This window comes from Periplaneta americana, chromosome 13, assembly GCF_040183065.1.
Source record: "Periplaneta americana isolate PAMFEO1 chromosome 13, P.americana_PAMFEO1_priV1, whole genome shotgun sequence".
NCBI classification, from domain to species: Eukaryota; Metazoa; Arthropoda; class Insecta; order Blattodea; family Blattidae; genus Periplaneta; species Periplaneta americana.
The window spans coordinates 46,261,910-46,275,832 of NC_091129.1; the positions used below are offsets into that span (position 1 = coordinate 46,261,910).

The 13,923-nt window shown below is 22.6% G+C and overlaps 1 protein-coding gene across 1 annotated transcript in view; it reads right to left on the reverse strand.

Moving 5' to 3' along the window:
• LOC138711845 (uncharacterized) overlaps nucleotides 1–13,923 on the reverse strand; it is a 41,765-nt gene that overhangs the window by 7,909 nt on the left and 19,933 nt on the right. The window lies entirely within an intron of this gene.

Genomic DNA, 13,923 nt, shown 5'->3' on the forward strand with positions numbered 1-13,923 from the left:
TATTTATTTATTTATTTATTTATTTATTTATTTATTTATTTATTTATTTATTTATTTATTTATTTATTTATTTATTTATTTATTTATTTATTTATTTATTTATTTATTTATTTATTTATTTATTTATTTATTTATTTATTTATTTATTTATTTATTTATTTATTTATTTATTTATTTATTTATTTATTTATTTATTTATTTATTTATTTATTTATTTATTTATTTATTTATTTATTTATTTATTTATTTATTTATTTATTTATTTATTTATTTATTTATTTATTTATTTATTTATTTATTTATTTATTTATTTATTTATTTATTTATTTATTTATTTATTTATTTATTTATTTATTTATTTATTTATTTATTTATTTATTTATTTATTTATTTATTTATTTATTTATTTATTTATTTATTTATTTATTTATTTATTTATTTATTTATTTATTTATTTATTTATTTATTTATTTATTTATTTATTTATTTATTTATTTATTTATTTATTTATTTATTTATTTATTTATTTATTTATTTATTTATTTATTTATTTATTTATTTATTTATTTATTTATTTATTTATTTATTTATTTATTTATTTATTTATTTATTTATTTATTTATTTATTTATTTATTTATTTATTTATTTATTTATTTATTTATTTATTTATTTATTTATTTATTTATTTATTTATTTATTTATTTATTTATTTATTTATTTATTTATTTATTTATTTATTTATTTATTTATTTATTTATTTATTTATTTATTTATTTATTTATTTATTTATTTATTTATTTATTTATTTATTTATTTATTTATTTATTTATTTATTTATTTATTTATTTATTTATTTATTTATTTATTTATTTATTTATTTATTTATTTATTTATTTATTTATTTATTTATTTATTTATTTATTTATTTATTTATTTATTTATTTATTTATTTATTTATTTATTTATTTATTTATTTATTTATTTATTTATTTATTTATTTATTTATTTATTTATTTATTTATTTATTTATTTATTTATTTATTTATTTATTTATTTATTTATTTATTTATTTATTTATTTATTTATTTATTTATTTATTTATTTATTTATTTATTTATTTATTTATTTATTTATTTATTTATTTATTTATTTATTTATTTATTTATTTATTTATTTATTTATTTATTTATTTATTTATTTATTTATTTATTTATTTATTTATTTATTTATTTATTTATTTATTTATTTATTTATTTATTTATTTATTTATTTATTTATTTATTTATTTATTTATTTATTTATTTATTTATTTATTTATTTATTTATTTATTTATTTATTTATTTATTTATTTATTTATTTATTTATTTATTTATTTATTTATTTATTTATTTATTTATTTATTTATTTATTTATTTATTTATTTATTTATTTATTTATTTATTTATTTATTTATTTATTTATTTATTTATTTATTTATTTATTTATTTATTTATTTATTTATTTATTTATTTATTTATTTATTTATTTATTTATTTATTTATTTATTTATTTATTTATTTATTTATTTATTTATTTATTTATTTATTTATTTATTTATTTATTTATTTATTTATTTATTTATTTATTTATTTATTTATTTATTTATTTATTTATTTATTTATTTATTTATTTATTTATTTATTTATTTATTTATTTATTTATTTATTTATTTATTTATTTATTTATTTATTTATTTATTTATTTATTTATTTATTTATTTATTTATTTATTTATTTATTTATTTATTTATTTATTTATTTATTTATTTATTTATTTATTTATTTATTTATTTATTTATTTATTTATTTATTTATTTATTTATTTATTTATTTATTTATTTATTTATTTATTTATTTATTTATTTATTTATTTATTTATTTATTTATTTATTTATTTATTTATTTATTTATTTATTTATTTATTTATTTATTTATTTATTTATTTATTTATTTATTTATTTATTTATTTATTTATTTATTTATTTATTTATTTATTTATTTATTTATTTATTTATTTATTTATTTATTTATTTATTTATTTATTTATTTATTTATTTATTTATTTATTTATTTATTTATTTATTTATTTATTTATTTATTTATTTATTTATTTATTTATTTATTTATTTATTTATTTATTTATTTATTTATTTATTTATTTATTTATTTATTTATTTATTTATTTATTTATTTATTTATTTATTTATTTATTTATTTATTTATTTATTTATTTATTTATTTATTTATTTATTTATTTATTTATTTATTTATTTATTTATTTATTTATTTATTTATTTATTTATTTATTTATTTATTTATTTATTTATTTATTTATTTATTTATTTATTTATTTATTTATTTATTTATTTATTTATTTATTTATTTATTTATTTATTTATTTATTTATTTATTTATTTATTTATTTATTTATTTATTTATTTATTTATTTATTTATTTATTTATTTATTTATTTATTTATTTATTTATTTATTTATTTATTTATTTATTTATTTATTTATTTATTTATTTATTTATTTATTTATTTATTTATTTATTTATTTATTTATTTATTTATTTATTTATTTATTTATTTATTTATTTATTTATTTATTTATTTATTTATTTATTTATTTATTTATTTATTTATTTATTTATTTATTTATTTATTTATTTATTTATTTATTTATTTATTTATTTATTTATTTATTTATTTATTTATTTATTTATTTATTTATTTATTTATTTATTTATTTATTTATTTATTTATTTATTTATTTATTTATTTATTTATTTATTTATTTATTTATTTATTTATTTATTTATTTATTTATTTATTTATTTATTTATTTATTTATTTATTTATTTATTTATTTATTTATTTATTTATTTATTTATTTATTTATTTATTTATTTATTTATTTATTTATTTATTTATTTATTTATTTATTTATTTATTTATTTATTTATTTATTTATTTATTTATTTATTTATTTATTTATTTATTTATTTATTTATTTATTTATTTATTTATTTATTTATTTATTTATTTATTTATTTATTTATTTATTTATTTATTTATTTATTTATTTATTTATTTATTTATTTATTTATTTATTTATTTATTTATTTATTTATTTATTTATTTATTTATTTATTTATTTATTTATTTATTTATTTATTTATTTATTTATTTATTTATTTATTTATTTATTTATTTATTTATTTATTTATTTATTTATTTATTTATTTATTTATTTATTTATTTATTTATTTATTTATTTATTTATTTATTTATTTATTTATTTATTTATTTATTTATTTATTTATTTATTTATTTATTTATTTATTTATTTATTTATTTATTTATTTATTTATTTATTTATTTATTTATTTATTTATTTATTTATTTATTTATTTATTTATTTATTTATTTATTTATTTATTTATTTATTTATTTATTTATTTATTTATTTATTTATTTATTTATTTATTTATTTATTTATTTATTTATTTATTTATTTATTTATTTATTTATTTATTTATTTATTTATTTATTTATTTATTTATTTATTTATTTATTTATTTATTTATTTATTTATTTATTTATTTATTTATTTATTTATTTATTTATTTATTTATTTATTTATTTATTTATTTATTTATTTATTTATTTATTTATTTATTTATTTATTTATTTATTTATTTATTTATTTATTTATTTATTTATTTATTTATTTATTTATTTATTTATTTATTTATTTATTTATTTATTTATTTATTTATTTATTTATTTATTTATTTATTTATTTATTTATTTATTTATTTATTTATTTATTTATTTATTTATTTATTTATTTATTTATTTATTTATTTATTTATTTATTTATTTATTTATTTATTTATTTATTTATTTATTTATTTATTTATTTATTTATTTATTTATTTATTTATTTATTTATTTATTTATTTATTTATTTATTTATTTATTTATTTATTTATTTATTTATTTATTTATTTATTTATTTATTTATTTATTTATTTATTTATTTATTTATTTATTTATTTATTTATTTATTTATTTATTTATTTATTTATTTATTTATTTATTTATTTATTTATTTATTTATTTATTTATTTATTTATTTATTTATTTATTTATTTATTTATTTATTTATTTATTTATTTATTTATTTATTTATTTATTTATTTATTTATTTATTTATTTATTTATTTATTTATTTATTTATTTATTTATTTATTTATTTATTTATTTATTTATTTATTTATTTATTTATTTATTTATTTATTTATTTATTTATTTATTTATTTATTTATTTATTTATTTATTTATTTATTTATTTATTTATTTATTTATTTATTTATTTATTTATTTATTTATTTATTTATTTATTTATTTATTTATTTATTTATTTATTTATTTATTGAAGAGACGATACTAAGGGTTATGCTACTGGAGCTGAAAGACAGATGTGAATAGTAAATTGTTCCAATAAAATTGTGTTTTCTTTGCTTTAACGGCTTCTGGCGAACTTATTTTTTTATGACCCTTGTAATTGCAGTCGAGTGGCCTAAATTTTTTATAAGCACTTCTTTTGACATTATTAACATATTGCAAAAAAAAAAAAATAACTTTCTTCTCTGCCTCCATCAGAATGTTTGCTTGTGAGAGGAAGGCAGAAAATAGGAAAGATAGAAGAATGCTGGATTTGCAGTAAAACACCTACCATTTGGCAGAACACTATGTAATATTCATTCAGGAGAAAATGCTGGGTAACTTTCGGTGCTGGATCCCGGACTCATTTCACTGGCATTATCAACTTCATTTCATTCAGGCGCTAAATAACCTAGATGTTGATACAGCGTCGTAAAATAACCCAATAAAATAAAAATATCCATTCGTTCTGTCGTTCGTTCATTCAGGACATAGTTTATATATCCATCCAAGATAGTCGTCAGTTATTTCCCGATGTTAAGGTAACATGAAGATTCAGCAAAATTGTGCTTCTGCGCAACGTGTATTCTGAACGAAATCATTCCTAGTATGTTGATTGGAGTAAGAGAACATAGTCATCGGCCGGTTAGATAACTTGGATTGAGCCTTTACATTTGTTTCTATGAGGCTACTTCAAGTCCGTAGTATACCAAACAAATAATAATAGAATTAAATCGAAACACTAAAGAATAGATTGGAGATGAGATGCAACAATTCAATTTTATTCAGTTGAGAAAAACTATGTGCAATTTTCATGACTGAAAGAGACATTGATTAATCATGCACGCTTCTCATTTCGAGAATTATTTGTAGATATTTTAAAGCGTTTTCTATTTGAATCGGTATTTGTTAAAACAACGTTAGTCACAATTTTTGTTATTTTCACTTTTTCGTTATTTCGCAATCTATGCAGATAGACCGACCGTTTGATGTTACGTGATTTTATGTATCCATAACGAAGCTATTGAGAATTAAAATACTTGAATTTTTTTAAACAACGTCAGTCAAGTGCTGACGCTCTTATAACAAAACATACAGTAAGTAGACCTATTACAATACCTTGGTACATTGGTTCCAATGGAAATGCTTGCAGCTTATTGTTGTGATTAGTAATTGCAGATTTGCGTCATTCTGTATGCAGTGAATCAGATAGCTAGAAGCTGGTGTTTCATTCTTAAAATTATTTTACCTCAGTAAGTTTACAGTAAACGTCTTTTGCATAACCAATATTAAGTAAAACAAAAGTACCCTGTATGTTTATCATAAAGGGCATGGGCGTAAAGGGCCCAATGAAATATGCTCATTTCTTAACGATTATTTAAAACACATACCAGGAATTATAACTGCCCTTCGCTTGTTTTCAGACAGCTGCCCAGTGAGAACAAAAATCAGACTTTATGCAGATATCTCTTGCCCTTGACTGATACTGATAGATTAAAAAATATTCAGTCATTATTCCCATTAAGGGGGTATAATTTTCTGCCGTGCGATAGAGACATTGTAGTAATAAGTCGAAGACTAAAATTGGCATGGCAATTATTGTCGGACCCTTGGATCTGTGCCCTTTAGCGCTGTCGTTGTTCTTGGAAAAGTTAACGCCTGTACTCATTCCATTGCACCCGCTTTCCTCCCACCACTTTGAACAGCAGGTCACGAACCTTACCGAATAGGGATGTTGCCAAATTTCCGTCGAACGGTGTCATAAATAACTGGTCCTCCATACTATAATATTATTTTTTTCAATCGAAATACATCTTATATTTCTACATTTTTTAAACCTAAATCTCATGCCTCGAATCACTTTCCGTAGTTTTTTTCTCCAACCTTGGAAATTATTGCTTCTCACGCACGTTTCAGTAATTCCTTCAATGTTGAAACTTCTTTCTGAACGGTATAAAATTTTTATATCTTTCTTCTTAAAATACATCGGTTCACATCATCTACAATAATTAAAAGTTCCCTTGGTCTGTTCTTCTCTGGTGATTCTAGCTTTTCATCTCCTGCGCAGACTCCCTTTCTCCTGATTTTCTTTATTAGGAGTTCTGACCTATCTGTATAAATTATATAAAATGTTGTATTATTAGTATTAGTTAAGTAAGTAAATTTAATACATAATCAATTGAAATAAAATAAGCCTCACCTGTGATATCAGTTGCTCTTTTCGTTGCCTCATTTATAAGAAACAGATATTGACCTGTTTGTTTCTCTAAATCGCAAAATGCTATTACGTACTTGCTTAATAATATTTCTTTCGCCACTCCTTGCTACAGTATTCATGTTGAGTTGACAACACAGGACTGCAAGTGCAAATATTGTAAACTGTTCCGCAAGAAGGCCAAAATTGTGAATAGTGGGGGACAGAAATGGAGAGAGATAGAAAAGAGAGAGATAGGAATGCAGGGAGAGAAATGAATTACGGAGGCTGAGAAGGAATTAGAGTTCATTTCGCATATCTTACGGGGGCACAGATCCGATGGTCCGACTATACTTCAGTATTCATCAAACCACTAAGCATATCATAAGTATTTCTAAATGCGGGAAATTTATGGTGAAGAGAATAGTAGGGTCTGGTATTATTGACTTTAAGGAGTGGTGGAAACCATTCTATAAAAAGTTGATAATATCAGAAGAAACAAAGAACAGATTTAGAAATGAAACAGTCGTATTTTCTGTGGCCAGTATGTTTCATTTTGAATATAATAGTGAGAGAAAAGGGTACTTAAGAGCCTACAACAATATCAGTGGCATCATCTGTAATACATTCTTTCATGACTAAATTCGGGTCACGATAATACCACCAGGAATTCCAACTTATTCTATCGGAAGAGTTTCAATAAAAGCAGCAAAACTGAAAGATTTTGAAAAACCAAGAAAATATCGACCAGAGGAGCACAAGGAGTTTTATAGCGATTTACTCCAATGAACTGTTCCAGAGACTCTTGATGATGACGAATTAGAAGTTGGAAAATTAATGTAAGACATCTATTGAATAGGAAGAATAATGTTCAGTTTATATTCAAGTTCTTTCAATTTCTTTGATTTTACAATTCTAAATATTTACTGTAGTTTGTATGTCAGTACAATTAAATGATCACACCTATACATTGCTAAAAACTGAGGCATTAAAAGAGATTTATTAAAATGTAGACATTCATTTGAAGATGAAGTTTGTTAAAGGAACGTTGGTCATGAAAATTAAACATTGAATAAATACCACAACAGTAGTTAATTTTCGTAAAATGTTATATCACAACATTGAAATGGTTGTAGTAAACCTATGAACAAACTAGAAGCAATATTTAACAAGTAGTCTTTCTTGTAATCAGTTTTTTTTTAAGTTACCGAAAATTTTGGCTTTCATTACTAACATTGTTTTAACAAATACCGATTCAATTATATTGCAATTTGTTTATTAGTTGCCAGGTGAACATTTTAAATACATTCACATAATATAATAAAACATTTCTTCTTCTTCTTCTTCATTAGCCCCTTATTCCTCTAAGCGTCGGCGCACCTCATTTTATCCATTTCATCCACTCCTCTCGATCTTGGCTCATTCTCTTCTCTTCATCTCCATCTTAATTTTCCCACGCTTCAGTCCAACTTTTTCTATTCTATCCTCCCATTTGTTCCTCGGCCGTCCACTTCCTACTCTACTCTCCATCCACATTTCCATCACTTGCTTTACTTTCCTGTCCTCACTTGTTCTAGTCACATGTCCAAATCACTTCAACTTATGCTCCTCTATGTTACAAATTGTCTTTTTTGTTTTACTTCTTCTCGTATTCTCTCATTGCGTATTCTCTCTTCTAGTTCTCCTATTATTCTTTCATCTCTATAGCTTGAAATTTGCTGAGATGTTTAACCTGGAGTGGTGAGCTTTCTGTGTCGAGCAACATGATGGTGCAAAGAATGGAGTTGTAAAGCTGCATTTTAATTTTTATGCTGATTTATCTCTTACACACAATGTGTTGCTTATTTGATAAAATGCTGAGGCTGCTTTCTTTGTCCGATTCATTACTTCCTGTTCTATTCTCCCATCACTGCATAATATAGTGCCTAGATATTCATATGTTTTAACTCTCTCTAATTGCTTTCCATCACATGTTATATTTGGGTCTTTATTTTGCTTGTCCTCTTTAGTCACCCACATTACTTTAATCTTTTCGTTATTAACCTTCATGCCTTTTCTTTTTAACTCTTCATTCCACACCTCCACTGCCTGTTTGAGGCTTTTGTGTGTGTCTGATATTAAAGCAATATCATCAGCATATAGAAGAATTTGAAGCTATGTTCGTCGTAACCTCCACATACCTAATTTCGATCTATGGGTTCGTCGCCTATACATTTTAGCAATTTCGTTTAAGAAGACATTGACCAGGATTAAGTAAAGATTGTTTCCCTGCTTCATGCCTCTCTGAATGTTGAACTCTCCTGAGAGTTCTTCATTAATTCGGACTACTCCCACAGGACTACGATATACAGTTTTCACCGCATTGAGCAATCTTGTTGGAACTTTCTTTGTTTCCAGTGTTTCCCATACCTGCTGTCGAAGAACCGAGTCAAAAGCAGCTTTCAAGTCAAGAAAGGCCAGGAATACATCCCTATTTTTGGCGATTCTCTTCTCCAAATAATAGTTCTTATTATATACACATGATCTTGTGATGAAAAATTTTTTTAATTTAAAATATATACAACATTTACTGGAGAATACATATATGTAAAACTTTACTTGAGCTGTCTTCTAGAATACCGTAATATTATTTTTCTATAATCTATATAGTCTATAGGAACATAATATTTCTCTGAAACACACATTCGTAATAAATTGTGCTCTATTTATTTGCAATAACATTCTTGTAAATAGTTTTCTGTAAAAGAATATGTTACAAATATTTCAGTAAAGTTCTAAATGTTTTCGTATATTATGCTATCATGACAATGATGTAATGGTGAAGTTATTTTCTCTTTTTACGTAGGACATACTCGAAGACTTACACTGCACCCTTAGGCTTATTTATCTTCCCACTTCTAGTCTGTGTATGATATTTGTAGTCTAACGACCGCGCTCTTGTGCAAGTACAGCTCGCCGCACCGCGAACTGAACCCGGACGGATGGTATGGATAATATGTTGATTACTGACGGCGAAATGAGTCCGAGGTCCAACGCCGAATGTTCATTATGGCAGTAACAATAACTATAACTATGTTCTTCATTATTTTGACCAAACTAGTAAAGATGATAACGATGAAACATTGTCATTAACCATGACGGTGCTCTTACGATATCTACGACTACAAAGTACAAAATAACATGGATAATACTAGTAACGGTGACAGCAGTGTGTCTGAATTTGTTAATGGCAATAATGAATATGACTATAATTATAATAGTGGTAAAAGTAAATGGAAAAAGGGGTACCGTATCACGACCTTAAAATGAACTAAAAATTTTGAGACTTTTAAAATTATAAATATCGCAACATTTTGAGAAAAAAATATATAAATCACACAAAATAAAAGAAATTCCCATAAAAACCGACCTACTATTTCTCTTTAATCTATTAAATCCTGCGAAACAACGAGTGCATGAGGAATAAAACAATTTTTACAAACAGAAATCTTATTAATTAATAAAAATAAGAATTTATTTACAAACATTATATATCCATTTTTATACAACAATTCGAATTATTTTTAAATTTAAATTCACATTTTTATGACAATTCAAGTTAGAATGAGCAGCCTTTATGAAATAAAATTTACAAAAATGGCTGTGAACTCCATACAACCGTTTAATATCTAAACGTAAGTCAGCGGTCATCAGAACAGTGCGCTCTCGTGCAAGCATCTCTAACAAGCAAGCACGTTGGTGCAAGGAAAATAGAATGGAAGGTAGTGGCCAATAGACCCCTCCCGCACTACTCGTGACGTTATCTGCCGTTAAGAATTGGCCTTTAACATGCCTCGTACTATGGAAAGCAATGCACCGAAGATATTTATGGCATTCATAAAAAGACCATTGTGATCCCAAACAATTTTTCAATTATTGTGGGCTCTTTAGGCATTGTTAAAACATTTCTTTACAACGAAGATATGAAAATAATACAGAATAACTCTCTGAGAAGAATATTATGTTATTGTGCCCACATTACATAGTTGATGATTTCCTTTATTTTCTTCGCTATTTTACGGCTAGTTGTAGACGAGTTACTTTTCAGCCTTTGTCGGCGTTTGTTGAGAGCTTTCATGATCGAGTTGTGGAGTATCATTCAATAACGAATGGGTCTATAGGCCAACTAGAGATCTTTTCGTTCAGTATATTAGCAAATGTTTGTGCTAAGTTTCTGAACTTGTTTAATGTAGTCCCATGCTACTCCTCAAAACACTTTTCAAATTTGTAAACCACACTAAGAACGAATATTTCTCTAATAGTTATCCGTGAAACACATTGTATCCAATCGGATTTCTTACTTTCACAGTTTTTTCCTTCACTATAGAAGAGTTTGTTTGCAATATACACACGTCGATATTTCTTCTTCAATCGGTACGAAAGATAACCGGCTAATATTTCAGTCAATTCACTTTTTTCATAATTATTTACTTTAAGACTTCGATTTAACTGTCATTGTTAACCTTGCCTGTATGTTTTAAATCTTCTGCTACTGCTGGCATAACATTTTTTACAGTCTCCGAAACAGATCCAGTGTATAATAAATAATAATAATAATAATAATAATAATAATAATAATAATAATAATAATGTTTTATTTTAACTGGCAGAGTTAAGGCCATTCAGCCTTCTCTTCCATTCAAACATTATGATAGAAAATTACTACATTTGCTATGAATATAACATAATTAATACAATGAAAAATCTTGTTATCTTCATAACAACAATAAAATAATAATGTAATAATAATAATAATAATAATAATAATAATAATAATAATAATAATAATAATAAAAGTCATACCTACATTAAATTAAATTATTAAACTCGATCACAATTATAACTTCAATTTGACTGCGCCCGTAAGAAATCGTTTAGCCTTTTCTTGAAAGTGGGTATTGTCTAGCAGCCCCTAATCTTCTGAGGTACAGAATTCCATTCACGGGGGACTGAGATAGTAAAAGAGGATGAATAGTGGGATGGTCTATGGACAGGAATTCTAGGGTTTGGCTCTCCTGTGACCTGGTGTTTAGATTGTGACTGGAGGATAAGTAGTTAAACCGGGAACAAAGATAATTTGGAGTAGAAGTGTGGAGAACTCGAAATAGAAGAGACAGAGAATGAAGTGTTCTACGGTTATTAAGTTGCAGCCAGGATAAAGATTTGAACGGGGGTGTAATATGGTCAAATGATTCCTCATTAGTTTCAGCGCGTGCGATATATCATAAAAACCTCATATTCTGCGCCCAGATGTCACATCATTTGAAATATGTGTTCTGACTTACATTAATTCCTATGTTTTCCGTAGTTTCTGATTTTGAGGACCCATGTCACTGACGAAAGCACGTACTTTAAAACCAGAGGCTTGTACAGAAATTATTATTATTTTTTTTGTATAATAATGAAGGCGTGTCAGTACAATCAGGACATGTAATTCATTGACTGCTTCCATTTCCCCGTCTAACTACGAACAAGTATGACCTGGCCATAATTTTATTGTATGGCCCATACAAACAGTTGCTTGTTGGGTCATGTAGCCTAATAACTAAGTAAGTTTATGAAACATATTCAGTTTATTGTAGTTACGTTGACTGCTTGTACAGATGACTTTTTGTAGTGGTGTATTTCCTGATACTTTAAACATTTTCAAGGTGATTCCTATTTTTAAAAAGACAGTGATACGGAACCTGGTAGCTATAGGCAATTTAACTTATTCTTATTTTCACTATAATATTTGAAAGTGTATTTAAATCAAATTTGTGATTTTTGTAATCTAATTACATGTTTTCTAATTCTCAATATGAATTGAAATCTAGTTCTAAAACAACCAAAGCTGTCATTAGTTTTATAGGTTAGGTTCTTCATTATTTCAAAACCGATTTAAAGCTTTTGACTTTTGTTCACATGATGTCATATTAGCAAAATTAGAGGGTCTAGTTCAAATTAATTTCTTCTTACAGGAAGTAAAATTGCGTCTCTTCTATTTATTAGTATAGCCATGGATAATAACTTAATATTTATGTTCCGAAGTAAAATTAGAATTGCTGATTTTTCTTACTTTCATAGTATACCTTCTTATGGGACATTAATACTCACATTCATAGAGTCTTCATGTTACAAAGAAAAGCTATTTGAACATTTACAACAAATGCACTTTCCAAACCGCTATTCGTGAAAGATAAATTAATGACTGTATCATCACAGTACATTTATCAAGCCTAACATTTTTAATAGATAGGCAATTTACATATATTGCCACGTAAGGGTGGTGTACTGTACATCTACATAATATCATAAACTGTGACCTTTTTGTCATACACAATTATAGGATGACTAAAACAATTAATAATTATTTTATTTTGTCTTAAAAATTGCAAAAAAATATTTACTTCTCATATTTTTAATCTGGAAATTATGTCTTTTAACAGACTTATCTCTGATTGGTTGATGAACAAAACTTTTTATGATATGAATGAGTTTTTAATATACTAATTTTGTTTTGTGTTTTGTTGTGATTTTATTGTCTTTTGTGTTGTATGTTTAATTTTTAAATATTATTATATGTAGCTTATTACTGACTTCGTTTCTTGCACATATTTGTGTTCACAGACTGTAAATGAAATTCAATAAATTTAATTCAATTCAAATTAAATTCTGACTTCCTAATGGCAGGAAATAACGATACGTGTTAATATGGATTTTTAATTTGCAAGAAGACCGTCAATTTTATTTAAATACTGCAAAGGGATAACTCATTCCTTATAATTTTCTCTAATGATAAGAACGAAAGACAGTGTTTTATCGAGGATAATATTTACAAGATTTAGGGGATTTTTTTTCTGAAAGGAATTCTTTAAAGACAGATTTTTTTCGGAATATGTATTATATGTCTTTCTCTTGTTAAGTTTTGCTGTACCTGGGTGACATGTTTCAGCGTGTTATGGGTCATCTTCAGAAATGGTTGGTGCTGGTCTTGGCGCCTTTCGTTTGTGTTTCTTGGGGGTATGTTTGTGTAGTGACATTTGGAGTCAAAGAAATTCTCAACACACAACTCAATTTCAGAACACACACATTCTTTGATTCCACATTACACTACACAAACACATCCCCACAGTAAAAACAAACAAAAGGCACCAAGACCAGCACCAACCAGTTATGAAGATGGCCCATAACAGACTGAAACATGCTAACCATGTA